The sequence below is a fragment of the Procambarus clarkii genome, chromosome 36 (genome assembly GCF_040958095.1).
Source record: "Procambarus clarkii isolate CNS0578487 chromosome 36, FALCON_Pclarkii_2.0, whole genome shotgun sequence".
NCBI classification, from domain to species: Eukaryota; Metazoa; Arthropoda; class Malacostraca; order Decapoda; family Cambaridae; genus Procambarus; species Procambarus clarkii.
The window spans coordinates 29523496-29532833 of record NC_091185.1 but is presented as its reverse complement, the minus strand read 5'-3'; positions in this window follow the sequence as shown (position 1 = coordinate 29532833).

The following is a 9338-nucleotide window of genomic DNA, read 5'->3' as shown; positions in this document are numbered from 1 at the left end:
CCAGAAGCCACCAGGACCCACCAGGACCCACCAGAAGCCACCAGGACCCACCAGAAGCCACCAGGACCCACCAGAACCCACCAGGACCCACCAGAAGCCACCAGAAGCCACCAGGACCCACCAGAAGCCACCAGGACCCACCAGAAGTCACCAGGATCCACCAGGACCCACCAGAAGCCACCAGGACCCACCAGAAGCCACCAGGACCCACCAGAAGCCACCAGGACCCACCAGGACCCACCACCATGGTACCCCCAGCACGGTGGACTGGTCAAAGCCGACAGTCGGCGGTCAATGGCCGACTTTCGCATCACCAATTTTTGTAATAGGCTGCGTATCCCCCCCCCCCCATGACACATTTTTTAATTGGATTTTTTTTTGGTCCCTTAAGTCCTATAAACCTCTAGAAGTCCTATAAACCTCTAGAGGTCCTATACACCTCTAGAGGTCCTATAAACCTCTAGAGGTCCTATACACCTCTAGATGTCCTATAAACCTCTAGAGGTCCTATACACCTCTAGAGGTCCTATAAACCTCTAGAGGTCCTATAAACCTCTAGAGGTCCTATAAACCTCTAGAGGTCCTATAAACCTCTAGAGGTCCTATAAACCTCTAGAGGTCCTATACACCTCTAGAGGTCCTATACACCTCTAGAGGTCCTATACACCTCTAGAGGTCCTATAAACCTCTAGAGGTCATATAAACCTCTAGAGGTCATATAAACCTCTAGAGGTCCTATAAACCTCTAGAGGTCCTATAAACCTCTAGAGGTCCTATAAACCTCTAGAGGTCCTATAAACCTCTAGAGGTCCTATAAACCTCTAGAAGTCCTATACACCTCTAGAGGTCCTATACACCTCTAGATGTCCTATACACCTCTAGAGGTCCTATACACCTCTAGAGGTCCTATACACCTCTAGAGGGGAGAGTTATAAGACCAAAATAATACCTGACTGAGGAAGCAGCAAGAGTACTCTACCTCTGAACGCTGAAGAGTAAACTGAAGAAGTGTAAATAAGCAGTTTACACCGAGAGGTAGAGCAGATCTCTGGCTCTACAAGTATTGTGTTGCGTGTAGAGTAGAGTGCGTATACCTGGTGGGGGCATAGTTATGTTGCACTCGCTATATGACTTGTATGCACTCTAGAAAGCAGCGTTGCATTCCAGAAAGCAGAGTTGCACTCCAGAAAGCAGAGCTGCACTCCAGAAAGCAGAGCTGCACTCCAGAAAGCAGAGTTGCACTCCAGAAAGCAGCGTTGCACTCCAGAAAGCAGAGCTGCACTCCAGAAAGCAGCATTGCACTCTAGAAACTTTGCACTCCAGTCGGATATTTAGTCTCGGGCTGACAGGAATCAAGAGCCAACAAGCTCTTTGTATTCTTAAATATAACTCTTAGTAGATTATTGCATTACTTCCCATCTTTATCTGAGATATTACTTCTTCCCATTCTCTCACGTCGTCTTTAAATTCTAAAGACTTTATCTTAAACTTTACTCTAAAGTTTAAACTTTGGGGACACAGTACCGTGCTGGGAGAGCCACAGTACTGTGCTGTTGACTGCTCATCAATGTATCATGTAGCCACAGTTGCAGCTACTGTTATCTATTGATCTTTCTCAGTACTGGAGAGTGTGTTCACTCAGATATTAGTGTACTTTAGCAGTGTTTCCGAGTAGAGAAATATTTAATTGAGTCTTTATTTACTCGCTGGGAGAGTGTATCTTGTGTGTGAACATTTTACATGGTATTTCACGGTAATTCATGCTATTAGGTCAATAGGGAGTAGGACATTCACTCCACGTCCCTTCGCGAACGATTTCGTTAGGGTTCGAGCCCCGGTCAGGAAGGATTTTTGACTGGGTATCAGTTTTAAATGTTCATCCCTGTTCATTTAAACAGTAATTGGATAGCGGGATGTAATTCGACCGGCGTGTTGTGTTCTAGGGGAGGCTAGGATCATTTGTTCTCCTACAGATTGTCCTCCTACAGACTGTTCTTCTACAACCTGTTCTCCTACAACCTGTTCTCCTACAACCTGTTCTCCTACAACCTGTTCTCCTACAACCTGTTCTCCTACAACCTGTTCTCCTACAACCTGTTCTCCTACAGCCTGTTCTCCTACAACCTGTTCTCCTACAACCTGTTCTCCTACAACCTGTCCTGCTACAACCTGTCCTCCTACAACCTGTTCTCCTACAACCTGTTCTCCTACAACCTGTCCTGCTACAACCTGTCCTGCTACAACCTGTCCTCCTACAATCTGTCCTCCTACAGCTTGTCCTCCTACAGCCTGTCCTCCTACAGCCTGTCCTACAGCCTGTCCTCCTACAGCCTGTCCTCCTACAACCTGTCTTCCTACAGCCTGTCCTCCAACAACCTGTCCTACAATCTGTCCTCCTACTGCCTGTCCTCCTACAACCTGTCCTCCTACAACCTGTCCTCCTACAAAGAACGTCGCTTTTCGCACGTATGCGTCACATAAGGCCAAAAATCGTCGTACTAGAAAATGGAAGCGGCTGGCGAAAGTGACGTGCTGTCCCGTTTTCTGTTTTGGGTCCTCTGCCAGGTTAGGAGAGACCACTTTAAATTGACCGTTTTCTGGACGTTGGCGAACCCTTAGGAGGACGGGATGGACACACGTAAAGTCTTACTCCTATCAAAGTTTAATGAAGCTGGCCACAAGGATTTGTCTTCAAACCTTAAACAGCTGAACAGACACAATCTTGGGAATTGACAGTCAATTGCCAAATTGACTGGGGACCGATTTCCCGGTCAAGGGGTTGACCCCGACCATCTTAAGACTCTTTAGAAAATGGCCAAAAGCCTTGCCAAGTTGCGAGAGACTAGCCACAAGCATCTGACTTTATATCATGGAGACAGAAACTGAGACATTCTCTTATATATATATAGATTGGTACCCGGCAGTACCCGGGGCTCTAGCTATGTCTCCGGGAGCTGTGACAATGCCCACATATACTCCTGCTACAAATAGCACATCTACTCGGCTCTACGACAACGTCAGCAGGTAATATTGTTGCAATCAAGTGTGACTTAAGTGAAAAAATTGTAATAAAAAGATGATTAGCCCATTTCCATTCATTTGCATGTGTTGAAACGGGCATGTTTGCTTTTGTTGTGCAATTGCCATTGGACTGGTGGCAAGGCTCGGTGCCCGTGTTCCCCCAGAGCAGACCCGGCTACACCAAAAGGACCCTAAGTCCACTACGGGCTCACCATAGCCCGTGCTACTTGGAATTTTTTGTTCCAGGTAGCGAAATTTAAACAGCAACAACAACGGGAGGAGCCAGCAAGTTGGCGTCTATATTCGGCGGTAATGTCACAGCGGCCCGAGCTGTCGAAATGGCGCCCCATTAGTCACGCGGGAGAACCTTCGCTTACATCGCGTGTTTTGTTTCTCGAGGTTGTGGAGGCTGGTGCCTTAAACCTCTGCTGCTGCTGCTGCTACTGCTGCTGCTACTGCTGCTGCTACTGCTGCTGCTACTACTGCTGCTCCTGCTGCTTTGGGAATGTTCTCTGTGCGTTGTGTTATTGTGGTGTTGGGTGGTTGCTGGGAGGTCTCTTTGTCTCTCTCTCTCTCTCTCTCTCTCTCTCTCTCTCTCTCTCTCTCTCTCTCTCTCTCTCTCTCTCTCTCTCTCTCTGTTTTACTCTCTTAGTCGCTGTTCCCTCCATCAATGACTTTATTTCAGTCTCTTAATCTTTAAATCTATTAATGCATTTTTGTTTTATGGGAGCAGATAAGATGGATAAGCATATATATATATAAATATATATATATATATATATATATATATATATATATATATATATATATATATGTATATATATATATATATATATATATATAATGTGTGTGTGTGTGCAAGATATGTGAGGATAGCAAATCTATACAACCAGTTGTGGAAATATTAATCTAATTGAAAATTATATTTTAAGAAAAGTAATTAAAATTCCCTCACTTACTCTGTAAAAATATTAGCAAAGTTTCCTGATTGATGGGATCTTTGCAACCTTTCTATAGGTTGATCCAAAACATTTGATTTAATACATCAATTGATTCACAAAAAATTGAACTACTTAACACATTGATTTATTGGATCAAAAGATGTATGCAAAGTTCTATGATTTGATCATTGCAAGTTTTTTGCAAGACAAGAGCCAGTTCAAGCAACATTGTGCTTGAAACTTGAAGCTTGTGGGGGAAACAAAGTGGTTCTCGGCTCGTAGAAAAAAATACTCAAAAAATAAATACAGAATCACCATAAAAATGACTAAATAAACTCAGTCAAGAAATATGTTTTACTGAGTTTCTAGGAAATATTTTTGTTCTGAGTTCAAAATACTGTAGTTGTGGTTGTTGACAGTGCTGAGACAGTTGTGGTTATTTTTGAGGTTATCTTGAGATGATTTCGGGGCTTTAGTGTCCCCGCGGCCCGGTCCTCGACCAGGCCTCCACCCCCAGGAAGCAGCCCGTAACAGCTGACTAACACCCAGGTACCTATTTTACTGCTTAGTAACAGGGGCATAGAGTGAAAGAAACTCTGGTTTTTGACAGTGCTGAGACAGTTTTGTTTGCTAACCACCACAACTGCAATCATTGGCATTATTATTTGTCCCCCCCCCCCCCGTCACTCCCTCCGTCAAAACCCGTCACAGCCCGTCACACGCCTGTGTTAACTACAGGAAGACAGGACAGAGGGGGACGCGCCCCCAGCAGCTCAGGAATGCAATATAGAGGTGGCATCCCTCCCTGTGTGTAGCTGTCATATGCCTCCTGTCCACCCCACCCTTTTCTCACCTTACTACCGTTAGCCCTCTTCCTTTCAGACCCGTTAACGGCCGCCCCTGTTAACCCCCCGTTAACGGCGTTTCTGTACCAATAAGCCCTTGGGCAGCTAGCCCTGATGGCTAGAAATTTCCAAGTTATGTATGTTGTTCCAAGTCACATAATGCTTCACATATAGGAAGAACACCGTAATTTCTTGATTAGAATATGTAAATATTGATGTTTTTAGACAGGTAATCCACACGTCTCTACACAACGGAAGTGGCGACGTTTCGAACTGTCGTGGACCATCATTAAGTGTAGGATAGTGGTCCAGGATGGGTAGAAAAGTCATATTGTGGCTTCGGTATCTAATTTTTAGCCTCGCTATCGTGGCTTATTGTCTACATTGATATCTTTCATATAGGGAGAATCTTTATCACTCGATAAGGTATCCAAGGGCTTCGTAATATCGTAATTCTCTCGAATAAAGATATTGATTGTATGCAGGCGACGAGTCACAATAACGTGGCTGAAGTATGTTGACCAGACCACACACTAGAAGGTGAAGGGACGACGACGTTTCGGTCCGTCCTGGACCATTCTCAAGTCCATTGTGGTCCACAAATTGTGGAATTTGTGTTCATTGAGCATCTTGTTTCTTCTATGGCATTTGAAGTCCTAATTTTCACCAGTTAGTAGGTATGCTGTGTCCTCTATACTGTATACTCTCATGTGTAATAAACGCCCAATGTTCAAGCACGTATACACATATGTATATGTGTGTATATCACGAAAATAAACACGTGATCACTCCTTCTGAAGATGTATTAATATACGAAAGTACTTAAGGAAATTCCTGTTTCAATTTTCCTCCGTGGTCTGACACTGTCACATATGTATATATATCGCATTGAAAGCACAAAGCCGTGATACATATCCACAAAGGCGTGTGATACATACCCACAAAGACGTGATACATATCCACAAAGGCGTGTGATACATACCCACAAAGACGTGATACATATCCACAAAGGCGTGTGATACATATCCACAAAGACGTGATACATATCCACAAAGGCGTGATACATATCCACAAAGGCGTGATACATACCCACAAAGACGTGATACATATCCACAAAGGCGTGTGATACATATCCACAAAGGCGTGTGATACATATCCACAAAGACGTGATACATATCCACAAAGGCGTGATACATACCCACAAAGACGTGATACATATCCACAAAGGCGTGATACATATCCACAAAGGCGTGATACATATCCACAAAGGCGTGTGATACATATCCAAATCACGTTTAAAAAAAAAATTCATAGCTTTTTTTTTTCAAAGTATTTCGATGCCCAAACGAAAACTATTTCCAATATGTTGGCCGCTCATTCGTGGTGGCGTCAAGCCCAATCAGCTCGACGACAAGCGGGCAAATCCCCGGCAGTAACACATGTTGCCAACTGATTAATTAACACATTAGAAAAACGTCCCGGTTGTATTACACGGCGTTAAAAAGGTCTAATAGCTCATCAAAGTTTCTGAAAACCGTAATTAAATCACGACAGAGCACAGAGCTTGTTCTACAGAGCGCGGGTACGTGGATTATAAAAGGGGTATGAGGCATTATAGAAGGGTATGGATTATAGAAGAGGTATGAGGCATTATAGAAGGGTATGGAGTGTAGAAGGGGTATGAGGCATTATAGAAGGGTATGGATTATAGAAGAGGTATGAGGCATTATAGAAGGGTATGGATTATAGAAGGGGTATGAGGCATTATAGAAGGGTATGGATTATAGAAGAGGTATGAGGTATTATATAAAGTATGGATTGTAGAAGGGGTATGAGGCATTATAGAAGGGGTATGAGGCATTATAGAAGGGTATGGATTGTAGAAGGGGTATGAGGCATTATAGAAGGGGTATGAGGCATTATAGAAGGGTATGGATTGTAGAAGAGGTATGAGGCATTATAGAAAGGTAGGAATTATAGAAGAGGTATGAGGCATTATAGAAGGGTATGGATTGTAGAAGGGGTATGAGGCATTATAGAAGGGTATGGATTATAGAAGGGGTATGAGGCATTATAGAAAGGTAGGAATTATAGAAGGGGTATGAGGCATTATAGAAAGGTAGGAATTATAGAAGGGGTATGAGGCATTATAGAAAGGTAGGAATTATAGAAGGGGTATGAGGCATTATAGAAGGGTATGAATTATAAAAGTTGTATGAGGCTCTGTGCGTATTATGAGATTTGTTGACCAGACCACACACTAGGAAGTGAAGGGACGACGACGTTTCGGTCCGTCCTGGACCATTCTCAAGTCAATAGTGTGTGGTTTGGTCAACATATTTCAGCCATGTTATTGTGATTCCTCGTCTGCATATTATGAGCTGTTCTTATGAGGAAAAAGCATCAGCTTGTATAATTATACAACTCATGTAAGGCCTATGAGGACATGGGGATGAGGTCATTAGGTCTCATTGTACACCTGGCTTAGTTCTCGACTCACCCTTCGGGGATCCTGGGTTCGATATTCGCACGGGACAGAATTAGTTGACAAAAGTCTCATTTCACCTAATGCCTCTATTCACCGAGCAGTATATAGGTGTCCAGGAGTTAACTATCATAGAATTGCCTAACTACATGGATAGTCAGTAGTTCGACTTTGAGGGACCCTCGATATGAGCCTATACATATCACAACGCAACCACAATAGCACGATGGATCATTGAAAAACTCACTTTGGGGGCAATGAGGCGCCTTGAACCAGCGTTCTGTTGATTTCCAGACACCGGCTGTTGTGCATACATAGTTCCTTCACCCACGGTAATACCAGTTAAAAGTCTTGTCGTTGGATCTGACAGATCCGGATGGCCGGTACACAGCTAGGTGCTGCTACCTGTCACGCTCTGGACTGCTAACTACCCCTCACCGACTTGCACGGGAGGCTAGTTAGCTATTGCCCCCTTGGCTAGTTAGCTATTGACCCCTTGGCTAGTTAGCTATTGCCCCCTTGCAAGGCTAGTTAGCTATTGCCCCCTTGGCTAGTTAGCTATTGCCCCCTTGCAAGGCTAGTTAGCTATTGACCCCTTGGCTAGTTAGCTATTGTCCCCTTGCAAGGCTAGTTAGCTATTGACCCCTTGGCTAGTTAGCTATTGTCCCCTTGCAAGGCTAGTTAGCTATTGACCCCTTGGCTAGTTAGCTATTGCCCCCTTGCAAGGCTAGTTAGCTATTGACCCCTTGGCTAGTTAGCTATTGTCCCCTTGCAAGGCTAGTTAGCTATTGACCCCTTGGCTAGTTAGCTATTGTCCCCTTGCAAGGCTAGTTAGCTATTGCCCCCTTGGCTAGTTAGCTTGTCCAAGTTGTGATCGATGTTTCCCTTGTTCAGGTTACCAACCATATCATTAATTTGTACTTGTCGACGTTGCCAGCCATGGCATCAGTATGGCATGGGTGACATACCCGGCAAAACTGACGGGATGTGTAGGACAAAACTGGCGGGAAATAACTGATAAAACTGGCGGGAAATATCTGATAAAACTGGCGGGAAATAAGTGACAAAACTGGCGGGAAAACCTGACAAAACTGGCGGGAAAAAACTGACAAAATTGGCGGGAAAGTCCAGTGCATCAGCGCGGGGCAGACAGTGGTGCCAACCCGGTGTAAACAAAGAAAGACACACCAATAAGAAGCAAAGCTTGTGTTCCCCAGAGATAAAAGTCGTGATGTATGGCCGCGTGATGGCAACCCTACGCCCCTCTAAGGTTGCCATGGCGACGTGAGGCTGAGGGGGAAGGTGTATGAGGTCACACTGGTTGTATGGCAACGCTGTATAAGGGACCCACGAATTGTATGGTTGTCGTTTGACTTTTGGTAAGTCATCCACACCAACCTGGTTGACCTCTGACCCCTCCCCTTACCCCTTGACCTTCCCTTACCCCTTGACTTTCTCTGACCCCTCCCCTTACCCCTTGACCTTCCCTTTCCCCTTGATCTTCTCTGACCCCTCCCCTTTACCCCTTGACCTTCTCTGATCCCTCCCCCTTGACCTTCCCCCTTACCCCTTGCCCTTCCCTTACCTCTAATATTTTCCACCATCGCCAGCATAAGTCAAATTAATCAGCTTCTAATTAATTCACAATTGAAATTAAATTAAATTTTTCATGTTTTCATGATCCTGACCCGAGGGCGATTAACGAGCCCCAGGTACCATTAACGAGGGCTTAAGTACCATTAACGAGGCCCCAGGTACCATTAACGAGGCCCCCAAGTACCATTAACGAGGGCCCAGGTACCATTAACGAGGCCCCCAGGTACCATTAACGAGGGCCCAGGTACCATTAACGAGGGCCCAGGTACCATTAACGAGGCCCCCAGGTACCATTAACGAGGGCCCAGGTACCATTAACGAGGCCCCAGGTGTAACACTGTAAAAGTGTTTGGGTTAGTTTATTTAAAATATATATAGAGTACACGAGTCACAGACAAGGATCTGAGAGGCGCCAGTTGTCTGCCTGAGATCTCACACCTCTAACCGTTA